Source organism: Gorilla gorilla, chromosome 2 (genome assembly GCF_029281585.2).
Source record: "Gorilla gorilla gorilla isolate KB3781 chromosome 2, NHGRI_mGorGor1-v2.1_pri, whole genome shotgun sequence".
Lineage (NCBI taxonomy): Eukaryota > Metazoa > Chordata > Mammalia > Primates > Hominidae > Gorilla > Gorilla gorilla.
In genome coordinates, this window is record NC_086017.1 from 125792354 (window position 1) to 125807300 (window position 14947).

The 14947-nt window shown below is 38.0% G+C and overlaps 1 protein-coding gene and 1 pseudogene across 39 annotated transcripts in view; one reads left to right on the forward strand and one right to left on the reverse strand.

The window, feature by feature from the left end:
- LOC101140465 (Y-box-binding protein 1-like) overlaps window positions 1-10710 on the forward strand; it is a 102478-nt pseudogene extending 91768 nt beyond the window's left edge.
- The window catches only part of ZBTB20 (zinc finger and BTB domain containing 20), an 838196-nt gene that overhangs the window by 611303 nt on the left and 211946 nt on the right, over window positions 1-14947 (reverse strand). For 10 of the 39 annotated variants that reach the window (XM_063704059.1, XM_055381690.2, XM_055381691.2 and 7 more), the window contains one exon: window positions 8590-8649. The exons of the other annotated variants lie outside the window; for them this stretch is intronic. The gene's annotated coding sequence lies outside the window, so the exon portion shown is untranslated. The remainder of the gene's footprint in view (window positions 1-8589; window positions 8650-14947) is intronic. 39 annotated transcript variants of the gene reach the window in all.

The following is a 14947-nucleotide window of genomic DNA, read 5'->3' on the forward strand; positions in this document are numbered from 1 at the left end:
ACAGAACAAATCTTAACAAATTTAGAAAAAACTAAAATTATCTCAAGTATCTTTTCTGACTACATTATAAAATTGGAAATCAATTAAAGGAGAAATTAAAAATGAAAAAATCACAAACATGTGGCAATTAAATAATACACTTCTTAACAGCCAATGTGTAAAAGAAGAAATCAAAACCAAAATCTTGAATATCTTTAAACAAATGAAAATGGGCACACAACAAGAGGGAAGGACATAACAATGAATGCCTACATTAAATAAAAGTAGAAAAATCTCAAACAACTTAACTTCACACCTCAAAAAATTAAAAAAAGAACAAAGTGCACAAAGTCAGCAGTAATAAGGATATATTAAAAATTAGACCAGAAATAAATGAAATAGAAAATAGAAAAATAATAGAAAAGATCAGTAAACCTAAGAGTTCGTTTTTTGAAGACAGATAAATCTTTAGCTAGATTACCCAAGAAAAAAAAGAAAGAAGACTCGAATTTAAAATTTTGTAATGGAAAATGGACAATTAAAATGATAGAACAGAAACACACAGGATTATAAAAAGACTACATGAAACAATTATATTCCAACAGATTAGATAACTTAGTAAAAAATAAGTTCCTAGAAACATATAAGATGCAAAGACTGCATCATAAATAATAAAATTTGGAACAGATTAATAGCAAGTAAGGAGATTGAATTAGTAATAAAAAATTCTCCCATCAAAGAAAAGCCCAGGACTAGATGTCTTTTATTTTTTGAGACAAAGTCTTGCTCTGTCACCCAGGCTGCAGTGCAATGGTGTGACCCTGGCTCACTGCAACCTCCATCTCCTGAGTTCAAGTGATTCTCTTGCTTCAGTGTCCCAAGTAGCTGGGATTACAGGCGCCCACCACTACACCCAGCTAGTTTTTGTATTTTTAGTAGAGATGGGGTTTCACTGTGTTGGCCAGGCTGGTCTCAACCTCCAGAATTCAAGTGATCTGCATGTCTCAGCCTCCCAAATTGCTGGGATTACAGGTGTGAGCCACTGTGCCTGGCAAAAGAACTAGATGTCTTGATGAGCGGATTCTACCAAGCTTTAAAAAATTAATGCCCATCCCTCTCAAACAGTTCCAAAATGTTTACAAGAATGACACACTTCCTAACTCATTTCAAGGCCAGCTTTGCCCTCATACCAAAGCTGGATAAGAGTGTTTTATGGATATACACCATCAGCAAGCTATCGCAAGGACAAAAAACCAAACACCGCATGTCCTCACTCATAGGTGGGAATTGAACAATGAGAACACTTGGACACAGGAAGGGGAACATCACACACCAGGGCCTGTTTTGGGGTGGGGGGAGGGGGGAGGGATAGCATTAGGAGATATACCTAATGTAAATGATGAGTTAATGGGTGCAGCACACCAACATGGCACATGTATGCATATGTAACAAACCTGCACGTTGTGCACATGTACCCTAGAACTGAAAGTATAATAAATATATACATATATATAAAGAGTGCTACAAGAAAAGAAAATTACAGAGTAATATCTTAGATGAATATAGATACAAAAGTCTTCAACAAAGTACCACCAAACCAAATTCAACAGCACATTAAAAGGATCATACACCATGATCAGGTGGGATTTATCTCTGGGATGCAAGGATGGTTCAACATACACAAATCAATAAATGTGATACATCACATTAACACAACGAAGGATAACAGTGTGGGAAAAGCACCTGACAAAAATCAATGCTTTCTTGATAAAAAGCCTCAACAAATTTGGTACAGAAGGAACGTACCTCAACATTAAAGATCATATATGGCAATCCCATAGAAAACATCATACTCAGTGGTGAAAAGCTGAAAGCATTTCCTCTAAGATTAGGAATGAAAAAGCATACTCACTCTCACTATTTCTATTAAACATAGTATTGGAATTCTTAGCCAGAGCAATTAGGCAAGAAAAAAATTGGAAAGGAAGAAGTTAAATGGTCTCTGTTTACAGATGACATAATCTTATATGTAGAAAAACCCTGAAGACTGCAGCAAAAAAAGAAAAAAAAACCTGTCGAAATGATATATGAACCTAATAGTTTCAGGATACAATGTAACATACAAAAATTAGTTGCAGTTCCCTACATTAATAAAGAACTCTCTAAGAAATTAAGAAAAAGATCCATCTTAGTCTGTGGGCATTGCTTATTACCTAAGGCTGGGTAATTTATAAAGAGAAAAAGTTTATTTGGCTCATGGCTTTTCCGGATGTACAAGAAGCATGGCACCAGCTCCTGGTGAGAGCTCAGGCTGCTTGCACTCATGGCAGAAGGTAAAGTGAAGCCAGTGTGTGGAGATTACAAGGCAAGAGAGAAAGAAGAGGGAGCTGCCAGGCTCTTTTTAACAATCGGCTCTCATGGGAACCAATAGAGAAAGAAATCACTCAATACATCAAGAAGGACATCAAACCACTTATGAGGAAACTACCCCCACGATCAAACACCTCTCATTAGGCCTGATCGCTAACATTGGGATCAAATTTCAACATGAGGTTTGTGGGGACAGATATCCAAATTATAAAACGATTCCACTTACAATAGTATCAAATACAATAAAATACTAAGAAATAAATTTAACCAAGTTGATGAAGAATTTGTACACTGAAAACTCTTAGACACTGATGAAAGAAACTGAAGACAAAAACAAGTGTAAAAATATTGCACGTTCGTGAATTGAAAGAATTGCTATTTTTAAAATGCCCATGCTACCTAAAGCATTTTCAGATTCAATGCAATCTATCAATATTATAATGATATTTTTTACAGAAATAGACAAAACAATCCTGAAATTTGTTTGGAACCACAAAAGATCACAGATAGCCATAGCAATCTTGAAAAGGAACAAAGCTGGAGGCATCACACTCCGTGATTTCAATTTGTCTTACAAAGCTACAGTAATCAAAATAGTTTGGTACCAGCATAAAAACAGACACCCAGGTCAATGGAATAGAATTGAGAGCCCAGAAATAAATGCACACTTCTATGGTTAACTAATCTTTGGCAAGGGCACCAACTATACACAATAAGGAAAGGAAATTATCTTTAATAAGTGGTTTTGGGGAAACTGGATACTCAAATACAAAAGAATAAAACTGGATCCTTGTCTTGCACTGTACACAAAAATTAACTCAAAATGAATTAAAGATTTAAATGTAAGATCCAAAACCGTAATACAAAGCTCCTTGACATTGGTCTTGGCAAAGAGTTTTTGGATATTGACACGAAAAGCACAGGTAACAAAAGCAAAAATAAAAAAAAAGTAGAACTACACCAAACTAAAAACCTTTTGCACAGCAAAGGAAACAAAAACTGAGAAGGCAACCTACTGAATGGGAGAAAACATTTGCAACTATATATCTGATGAAGGGTTGATATTCAAAATGTATGTAGAACTCACACAACTCAATGGCAAAAAAAAATAATAACAATAACTCAATTTAAAAATAGGAAAAAGGCCTGAATAGACATTTTTCCAAAGAAGGCATACAAATGGGCAAGAAGTATATTAAAAAGTGCTCAACATCAATAATCATCAGGGAAATGCACATCAAAACTACAGTGAGATATCACCTCATGCCTGTCAGAAGGGCTAAGAGATAAATATCTGCAAGAATGTGGAGAAACGAAAACACTCGTCCACTGTAGGTGGGAATGTAAATTGGTATAGTCATTATGGAAAACAGTATGGAGTTTCCTAAAAAAAATTCAAAATAGAATAATTATATGATCCAGCAAGCCCACTTCTGGGTTTATATCCAAAGGAAATGAAATCAGTATCTTTAAGAGGTATCTGTACCCTCATAATTATTGCAGCATTATTCATAATACCCAAAAGATGGAAACTACCTAAGTATCCATCAATGGGTAAAGCGGGTAAATGAATAAAGAAACTGTGGTAAATATACACAATGAAATATTATTTTGCCATAAAAATAATCAAACCTGTCATTTTCCACAACATGAATGAACCTGTAAGACATTATACTAAGTAAAATAAGCAAGATATAGAAAGACAAATAGTCTGTGATCTCACTTAAGTGAAATCTTATAAAAAGGTGAATCTCATTGCAACAGAAAGAGTGATGATTGCCAGGGGATGGTGGTGGAGAAAATAAGTAGATGTTGATTAAAGGGTACAACATTTCAGTTATAAGTTGAACAAGTTCCAGGGATCTAATGTACAGAATGGGTGGTGAAGAATGTGTGAATTAACTTGATTGTGACAACCACTGAGAAATGTATGCATAAAACAATCACAATGCAGACTTTCACTATATACAATCTTTGTAAATTAAATATTTTTAAATAAAAAATAAATAAAATTGTACTTCCAGTTTTTGAGATACTGCTTATTTTTTATCCACTCTTTTTTCTCACTCCTTTTTAGATTAGATAATTTCTATTGACCTATCTTTAAGTTCAATGACTTTTCCTTCAACCCCTCCTCCATCATACTGTTAATCCTACTAATTTATTTATTTAATATAATACATTTCTCTGTTTTAAAATTCCCATTTGGTTCTTTTTTTTTTTTTTTTTTAGATGAAGTCTCGCTCTGTCGCCAGGATGGAGTGCAATGGTGCAATCTCGGCTCACTGCAACCTCTGCCTCCTGGGTTCAAGCAATTCTCCTGCCTCAGCCTCCCTAGTAGCTGGGATTACAGGCACGTGCCACCACACCCAACTAATTTTTGTATTTTTAGTAGAGATGGGGTTTCACCACATTAGCCAGGATGGTCTCGATCTCTTGACCCTGTGATCCGCCCACTCAGCCTCCCAAAGTGCTGAGATTACAGGTGTGAGCCACCACGCCCGGCCAATTTGGTTCTTTTAATAATTTCTTATTTCTCTGCTGAGATTTCCTATCTTTTTGTTCATTTCAACCATATTCCCTTTCATCTCTTAAAGCACAGTTTTAATACCTGCTTTAATTTTCTTGCCTAGTAATTCCAACATGTGGGTGATTTTAAGATTGTCATCTGTTGATTTTCTTTATCCTTAAGAAAGGGTAACATTTTACTGGGTTGAAGTAATTATGGGGTTTTTGTTTGTTTGGTTGTTTGTTTTTGTTTTGTTTTGTCTTGAGACGGAGTCTCGCTCTGTTGCCAGGCTGGAGTGCAGTGGCACAATCTTGGTTCACTGCCACCTCTGCCTCCTGGGTTCACACAATTCTCCTGCCTCAGCCTCCCGGGTAGCTGGGACTACAGGCGCCCGCCACCACACCTGGCTAAATTTTTGTATTTTTAGTAGAGACGGGGTTTCACCATGTTAGCCAGGATGATCTCAATCTCCTGACCTCGTGATCCGCCCACCTCGGCCTCCCAAAGTGCTGGGATTACACGTGTGAGCCACTGTGCCTGGCCAATTACGGGTTTTAACTTAGACATCATCAATGTTAATTGTGGATACTCCAGACTTGGAGTCCTTAACTTGGACAATGTGTCACATTGAGCCAAAGAGTGCTAATATCTTTGTTCTCATGGGACATTAATTTGGCTAATCTCATATTGAAAAATTTGTGCTTTTTGGATCTCAGTGTGGACTGATTTCAGTCTACCCTGTGCATGTGCAGTTCAGGGGTCAGACAAAGACTTAGGACAGAATTTATACACACAATCTCCCATCTCTGTCTCTTTACTTTCCTATGTTTTTCCTCATTCTCTGACATCCCCGTTCCTTCCCAGAGTTCCTACAGCCTACAGAGAAAGCAAGGGCTTTCTCTTGGAGTTGAATTGTCCCATGTTGCCACTGCAATTGGAGATGCCCTCAGAAAAAGCCTCAGAAATGTGAAACTCACTTCATCTCATAACATTTGCTTAATACAAAGTTTGAACCTCCTCTAATATTTCTCTAGTCTTATCCATTCTCCAAAACCTGTACAGAGTTGTATTGTGTTTTCTTATGCTTTGCTTTTATTTTTGGTTTTTGTCCAGAGTTTATAGCTACTATCCGCAGGCTGGTTGTTTTTTTGGAAGTTTATTTCTCCACACAAGAAGCAAAACTTCTATTACTACTAGTCCTGAGAACAGAAGGTTACAGAGAAACAGAAAACAGAAGGCTTTAAAAAAGTACCAAGAGATACAAATAAAAATTGAATAAAAAAAAAAAACTAGAAACATGTCTCCTGCTTCTAGGAGAGGGCTGAACAAAGGCAGATGAAGAGGCAATAAAGTAGGTAATAAGTACATTTACAGAAATATATGCCATCAAATAGGTAAGAATGCAAGTAAAATTTATATATAACAAATATGCAAAAGTTTTGGAAGCAGAAAAAATGTTAGTCAATAGTTCATATTGTCTAACAATCAATCTGTCACCCAGGCTTTGTCACCCAGGCTGGAATGCAGTGACGTGATCACAGCTCACTGAAATTTCAAACGCTATCCTCCTGAGTAGCTGGGACTACAGGCATACACCACCACATCTGGCTAATTTTCTATTTTATTTTTTATAGACATACGGTCTCACTATGTTGCCCAGACTGGTCTTGAACTTCTGGGGGCTCAATCAATCCTCCCTGCTTGGCCTCCCAAAGTGCTGGGATTATAGTGTGAAAGGAAAATAAATCTTGGGGCCCAAAATCACTAAGCTAAAGGGAAAAGTCAAGCTGGGGACTGCTTAGGGCAAACCTGCCTCCCATTCTATTCAAAGTCATCCCTCTGCTCACTAAGATAAATGCCTATCTCATTGCCTCTTTGGCAAGGCTAATCAGAAACTCAAGAATGCAACCATTTGTTTCTAATCTACCAATGGCCTGGAAGCCCCCTCCCACTTTGAGTTGTCCTGCTTTTGCTTCAAGTTGTCCTGCCCTTACGAACTGAACCAATGTTCATCTTACATATGTTGACTGATGTCTCATGCCTCCCTAAAATGTATAAAACCAAGTTATGCTCCGACCGTCTTGGGCACATGTTATCAAAACCTCCTGAGACTGTGTCATGGGCATGCGTCCTTAACGTTGACAAAATAAACTTCCTAAATTGACTGAGACCTGTCTCAGATTTTTTAGTTTCACAACAGGCATGAGCCACCATACCTGGCCTCAAAAGTTTCAAAACCAACACTCTTCATCAGATCCCAGAACCAAAGAAGGAAAAAACAACTGAAGAATTTATGTCCACAGTTATGCCAAGATTTACACTAATGCATACCACATCTCAAAGATTGAAGAACTCTCTCAAGAACTGGCAATAATGAAGTTTCCAACCAAATTATATTTTCTAAATTAAAAATAAGCACACATCCAAGTGTAAAATTTAAAAAAACCTGAAGCTAAAGCACATTCACCTTATAGACAAAAATATAGTCCATACCTCTCTATTTTATAAATGCGTTTTCAGACTTGATGCATTATAGGACATGGTAACCTCAAACAGCAAGGAAAAAACTCTTATTTAAAACTCAGTAAGAATATAATATCTGTAAGAAAATTATCAATTTAAATAATTTCATTAAACTGTTTTCTCCTTTGATATACCCCTGGATGTAACACGATTAGGTTATAGTGAAAAACACCCTCAATTAACTCTCAAAAAGTATGGTTCCACCATTAAGCTACTATGAGACTTTGGACAGGTCCCTTCACCTATCTAGGCTTCAGTTTACTCATGTGAAATGTGAGGCTAGAATATATGGTTTCTGCTTTCCAGGTGTAAAATTCTATAACTACATAACTTTATTTCTAGGTTCTTCAGTGATGGAAAGATTCTTGTTTAATTTCTAAAAAATAGATTTGGCAAATTCCTCAGATCTCAGGCCCAAAGAAAATATTTCAGGAGAGATACATTATGCCTTTCACACAAGCGCAAAAAAATTAAAAATGTAGACTCCCACACACAATCTCAAGCAAATCATCAACTGACATCTGATGTTGTCTTACCTACAGAGTTAAGAAGCTTGTTTACATCTGTACTTCAGGTGAGTGAGATAATTTTGTGAATGGTAGGTTAAAAGTAATTTCAATTTGAGAATTAAGCAATGAGAAATATGTTGTAAATTTCCAGAAAAAGATGCTGCAATACTGTTTAGGATTCTGAGAACTTTAGATCTATCTTCTTATAAAAACTTCCACTTAGAAACAAAGAAATAAACAAAAACCAGGATAAACAATACAATGCTCTTTCCAACTTGCTGGAATTACATTCACTTAGATAAACATTTATTAAGCACTTAGTTGGTACAAGGTGTACTGTCCTCTGTGAGACACACACACATAGAAAAGAATTTTGTATCTGCTTTAGTGAGTTTATAATATGCCAGAATAAATACATACTAAAAGGCATATATACATAAATAATATAATGCATTGCAGGAAGAGGTAAGTACTATGATAGAGGGACACAGAAAGTCCTGTGCCTCAGGCCTTGCTCCCTGCAGGGCACTAAGCTATTTCGAATCACACTGCAGGAGGTGGCCAACTACACAGTATGCAGTGCATCAGTGCTATCCAGGGAAGAAAAGACTACTACATGGTTAAGAGAGCCTGAAAAAACAGAAGCAGAGAGGTGGACCTAGAAAACTAGCAGTCAGTTGAAGGTCAATATGTGCCTACCTGGAAAATAGGGTCCAACTACTGCGCAGAAGGCCAGGACCCAAGGGTGATTCTGTGCAACTGGGGGAGGTGAGAAAGGAGAGAAAGGAAGTGAGTATTCTGTTGTGGGAAGAAGGGAATTCCAAGATGACAACATAGCAAGAGCTTAACTATAGATGAAGGAATTCTGAATTTCTTCTAGTTTCCCATCTCATGATCATGTCAATATAAAAGGAAATTACTATAAAATGTAATAATTTCTACCAGTCTACAGATTCTGGCAGGCTAAATTAAACCTGAAGATAAGGACAAAATTACATTCCAGTTCCTACTTACAACTTCTATCACATAAAGAGGTACTTACATAGTTCATATGTGCAAACTGAGTTGCATGCTTTCTAAATCGTTTTATTTAAATGTGAAATGTTTGGAATTGGGTATCACCGGTCTTCATTTTGTTTTGAAAAGGCAATATGAGTGAATTAATCTATCATCAGGCTAATAACAAGAATAAGTATTTTAACTCCTTCCTTTGAAATGAAAAGACAAATTCTTTAGCCAAGAGCTTCCAAGTTTAATTTACGATTCACAAAATTCTACAAACATAAATTATATAGTAGAAGTTTCCCTTATTCTTACTTGAATATAACTCTAATCATTTGAATATCAGTTTTAACAAAATGAATAAGAGTACAACAGAGTTCAGATGAAGCTCGTTTCTTGCCAAAATCCGTATGAATGCCAAATACCTTCCAAGCACAAATAAATCCTGCCTTCCATTTAAACAAACAAACAAACAAACAACAAACAAAACACCACATTGCCTAAGATCAGGCAATCACTACTAAGTGACTACTAAGTAGTGAGTAAGAGCTAAGGGAAACGGAGCGAACTTAGGTCACCAGGGCACAGTACACTGAAAAACATGTGCTGCCCTTCTTCAGAAACAAGCTACAACAGCAGAAAGACGAGGTACCTTATATCTTGTTTATAAATCTTACTTTATAGAGGAGAAAAAAATGAAAAAAAGGGAAATAATATTCCGTTATATCCTGTTTTGTGCTAGGCACTTAGACAATGTTTTATTATTTAATTGAAACTTGAGTTCAATCGGTAGCAGGAGCGGAGAGCGGAACCCAGAGAGCCCTGAGCAGCCCCACCACCGCCCCCGGCCTAGTTACCGTCACCCCAGAAGGAGCCACAACCCTGCAGCCAGCAGGTCACCATCACAGCAACCACAACCCTGAGCAAAGACGCCAAGGCAGCCAATCCCAAGCCGGCACCACCTGCAGCGGCGCAGGGAGCAGTGGCAAGGGCGACCTCACAGGCGGCGCCTGCTGATGGGGATAAGATCACCGCAAGGAAGATTTTGGGAACAGTAAAATGGTTCAATGTAAGAAATAAATGGTTTCATCTATGCGAATGGCACCAAGGAAGATGCAGTTGTACAGCAGAATACCATACAGAAGAGTAACCCCAGGAAGTACCTTAGCAGTGTAGGACACGGAGAGACTGTGGAGTTTGATGATGTTGCAGCAGAAAAGGGTGGGGAGGCAGCAAATGTTACAGGCCCCTGTAGAGTCCAGTTCATAGCAGTAAGTATGCAGCTGACCTTAACCATCATTGACACTATCCATGTGGTCCTCAGGCAATTACCAGTAGAATTACCCGAATAGTGAGAGTGGAGAAAAGAATGAAGGACGGGAGAGTGCTCCCTTAGGCTCGGCCCAACAATGCCGGCCCTGCTGCAGGCAAAGGTTCCTGCCTTACTACAGGCAGAGACCCTACGGAAACTGACCACCATATTCTAACCCTCCCTTGCAGGGAGCAGCGATGGAGGGTGCTAACAACTGGGGTGCAGGAGCACAAGGTAGGCCAGTGAGGCAGGATATGTGTATGGTTTATAGACCACGATTCCTCAGGGAACCTCATCGCCAAAGCCAGCCTAGAGAGGACGGCAGTGAAGAGAGAAAAGAAAATCAAGATGAGACCCAATATCAGCAGCGACCTCAACATCGGTGCTGCTAAAACCCCAATTATCTATGTAGACTCCCAGAAAACCCTAAACCACAACATGGCAAAGAGACAACAGCAGCCAGTCCACCAGTCAAGAATTCTGCACCCGAGGCAGAAGAAGGTTGAGTAAATGCCGGTTTACCATCTCCACCATCATCCAGTTTAACCATCCAACAAGAAGAAATGAATATGAAATTACAGCAATGAGAAATGCAGGAAAGAAATGCTGAAGACCTTAAGTGCTTGCTTTTTGCCCACTGATCAGAAACCAGAACTACCTGCATTATCTACGAAGCATGGGGTTTTTAAAATTATTTTTACCTACAGACATGTTTTTTTGGTAATAACAAAGGTTTAATGTTGTTGTCTTTGTGTGTTTTTTTTAGTTTGGTTTTTCTCAACATGCCTTTAAAAGCTTTTAAATTGGTTCATATGTCAAGTTGAGATTTTTAAGCACTTCATTTTTAATTTGTAATAAAAGTTTACAACTTGATTTTTTCAAAAATGTCAACCAACTGCAAGCACCCATTGAAAGTCTTAAATAATACAAAAACTTTAAATTAAATCAAATGGGTATTAACACCATATAATACAAAAAAGAAGTCAGGTTCGAAAATCCTTATGCTTTTGTGATGCCACAGTCACCTAACTGGTAGCACAACTTGATTGCAATCTGACTCTGAAGCTTTTCTTCATTCCTAGACATCCTATTTTTGTTGAAGTCCTAGATTTTAAAAGTATAATTTTTTTAGGAATAAAGCTCTGGTAGGCAGGAAATTCTGCTGAAGCTGTTTCTGGGCAACTTGACTTTGCCAGGGCCTTTGCACTGATTGTGTTAATGGCCACCTCCTCTTCAGATGTAGGGTTATGGATCACCTGTAACCACCTGTAACTTGTACAACAAGCTGAAGGAGTGTTTGCCTAATATCCAATCCACAGAATTTATTTCAAAAATGGTGAGCCTCACTAAGGTGATAGCAGTAGCCTGTCCACAGGCTGATCAACAAGATCTTGTCTTTGATCCATGGTTTCTGCTTCTTGGAGTCTCCCAAGGTACATTCTGCCACTGCAGGACCTAGAATCATAGTCTCCTTTCCTGCCAGCCTTCTCACCCTGCCAAACTTATCATATACAATTGTTTGACATCAGAGATATTATCAATCCCTAGGCCTCTCTAGCTTTCTGCTCTTGCAATTTCTTTTACGTTGTCTTTGTCACCCAGCACAGAGCCCATACATAAGTCATCACTCTATTTTCTTAGAAATACTTTCTGTTCACTTCTTGGTTTTCCTATCTCACTTACCAAGCTGTCTTAGTACAGATCTAAGATGAGAATTTTAGTACAAATAATTTATTTGGGAAACAACCCCATGAAACACTGGTAAGGGAGAAAGGATAGAAGGCAGAAAAGGGAAATAAGATAGAATGTTTGCAAAGATAACCATCAATAGTTCCTCAAAGCCTTGCTCTAGCATGCTGCTCTTCCCATCAAGAGGCAGAGTTTGTTTCCCCCACTCTTGAATCTGCACTGACCTTGCACCCTTTTTTGAACAATAGATTGCAGCAGAAGTGATGCTATGCTAGTTCTAAGCCAAGGCTACAAGAGTCCTGGCAGCCTCTTCTTTTGCTTTCCTTAGATGCAGATACCATGTAAAGAAGCTCAGACTAGATTAGTGAATGATGAGAAGCAATGGGGAGAGACAGGCCCAGACAGACCCCAGCCATTCTATACATTGCACTGAGGCCTAAAACCTGTAAGTAAAGCCATCATAGTCATTCCTGACCCAGACAGGCTTCCAGTCAAGTGCAACTACATGAGTGACCCAAGCTATTACTAATCTAAGCCTGGGCACCCCAAAGATTTGTAAAAAATAACAAATCTTTGTTGTTTTAAGTCCCTGTATTTGGGGGTAGTTTGTTACACAGCCATAAATGAAACAGGGACAAAGCCAAAAAAGGGTACAATTACTAAACAAGTTACTGCTATGGGAAATGAGTTTAGTCCTTCTGGGATACTCTGGAAAACAGTAAAGAACATGCCTCACAGTTATCCCATGTGAAGGGTAAGGATGATAGTGTAATCCACCCACTTGCTAACAGTTATTTGCTTAAGTCTTTTTCTAGTGACAGTAACTATTTGGTACTTTAGGCCTGCCCAACACTGTGAGCCAAATCTGCTCAGCAGCCACACACAAAAAATGCCTTCAGGCAGACAGTCACAGTATCAGGAATAAGCAGTCTTCTGTGACAAGAGGTGAGCGGTGGAAGGAAACAGGAAGAGCATCAACATAGGTGAAAACCCAGGCCTAGAGCAGTCCAGCTATCTGCTTTCTCCACTCCTAGAACTGCAACAGCTAAAGTGGGTCACATACACTCACAGATTATAACCACTACACATCTACAGTTCCCAAACTTAGCTGGGTCCCAAATGTTACTTAATAATCCTTCCAAGTTTCCCTAATCATCTGTTTACTTTAGTATATTTTACATCTATTTCAAAATTTCCCACTTTTATTAAATCTTCTATTTCACCTACCCCTCCCCCTTCGGTATGAGCAAAGCAACATGCTCTCTATCCCAATGAGAAAACAAAGGTCATCAGATCAATTTTTTGCTACCTCCATTGCACTGCATTCAGAACCATCCTTCCTTCCTTCCCTACTAATACCACAGGAAAGGGTCAAGGTAAATGCAGCATTAATCCAGCACCTTCTCCATCTCTGGAACACCCCACCTTAGAATACAAGAACCCCTTATGTACTTGCCCTTTTCTGTCTCTCTTAGGTCCCTAATGCATGAATCTCATCGAGTTATAGATCTGTTGAAACCCTACACCTATGGATCTTTGCACCAAGCATTGTTCCTACTGCCTAAAATGTACCTTCCCCAACTTTCCCCATTTCTAGACTCTGCCCTGGCAGAGTCCTCTTCATCTTTTAGACCTCCACTTAGCTGCGACCTCTTCAGGAAAGCCTTCTTTACTTTGCTGCCCACGATTCCTCAAATCTATGCTTACCTCTGCCACAGCACTTTGCTCTTTTCTGAAATCGCTCATTCCTTTTTCTGATATCCTTTTCCTCCTCCTTTACCTCCCACTGAAAATAAGCTCCTCCAAATCAGGTATTTGCCTTATATATTTTTGAACCATAGTATCTGTGCCTAGAACATAGCTGTGGATTAACAAATAGCATCAAATTTAAATAAATAAATTAATCATCTCTTTTCCTTAAGTTACTTTCCAGAGTAACTTTAGTGGAAGCTGCAGGCAAGATTTATGTGTACTGTGGCCCTTCCTCTTTCTATCCTTTTTTTCTTTTTAACATTCTAAGAGGTCTCATACAGGTCATGATAAACTGAGTCTCTTCTAAATTTGCATATAGTGAAAAATAACAGGTCAAAATGCATTTGCTTAGAAGCTCAGGAATCCATTGTTCAGTTAAAACTTGTTGCCTTGTTATAATGTTATGACAAAATAGGCTTCCATACTGGCTTTTAACATATAATTGTTAATTATCATCACAAAAGTTTCAAAATTTCTTCAGTTTTAAAAAGATTTTCATAAGTAAAAATGCATACAGTACTTGTATACTCACAGTGAGCTTATTTAATAATATGTTTGTAGAATGTAAAATAGCTTTCTGTTTTATGGTCAGATTTGATAGGCCTATCAAAATTGGTTTTTATAGATATGATTGCTACTTTCATCAAAAAATGAACCATCAACTTTAAGAGAAATGAAAAAATCAATTTGGGTCATGGTAACTTCTAAGCCCTACTACCTAGTCCTAGAATTTGTTCTTAATAGACCAGACTGTCTGCAAAATACTTTGAAACAAAGAATGTGTACTTTGCCTCCTCCCTACCATGCTCTTGGCAACTAGGGAATATGGGACATTTTAAGTCTTTAAGATAAAATTAATCACACTGTTTTAGAATAACTAAAATCTTGTCAGAGTAATTCCTACCTTCTCCCTTCCCCACCATGTTACCTTTAGGAAGAGGAGACACACTTGAGGAAGCTCTTCAAGGCAGGTCTTCAGGGAAATAAAGACATTGAAATTCCACTCCAATTATTTTTTATTACCTGCCACCTTGAATCCAAAATATATGTTACATTATGAAGTGTCGTATTCTTGACTCAAAACATCCTTCCAATTAAGATTTTCTTTTTTAAAAAAAATTAGGTTAAAGCAAAAATGCAGAAAAGAAGGGTGAATAAGATTAGTAAACCATCTGAAAATTACTGCATTTTGTAAACTTTGGTAAAATGTATGAAGAAGCATGTTTTCCAGTCTGCTTTCTCGGCCTGTGGATACCTGGGACATAATTCAGTTTGCCATCCCCTGTTCCCAGATCAGCTCAG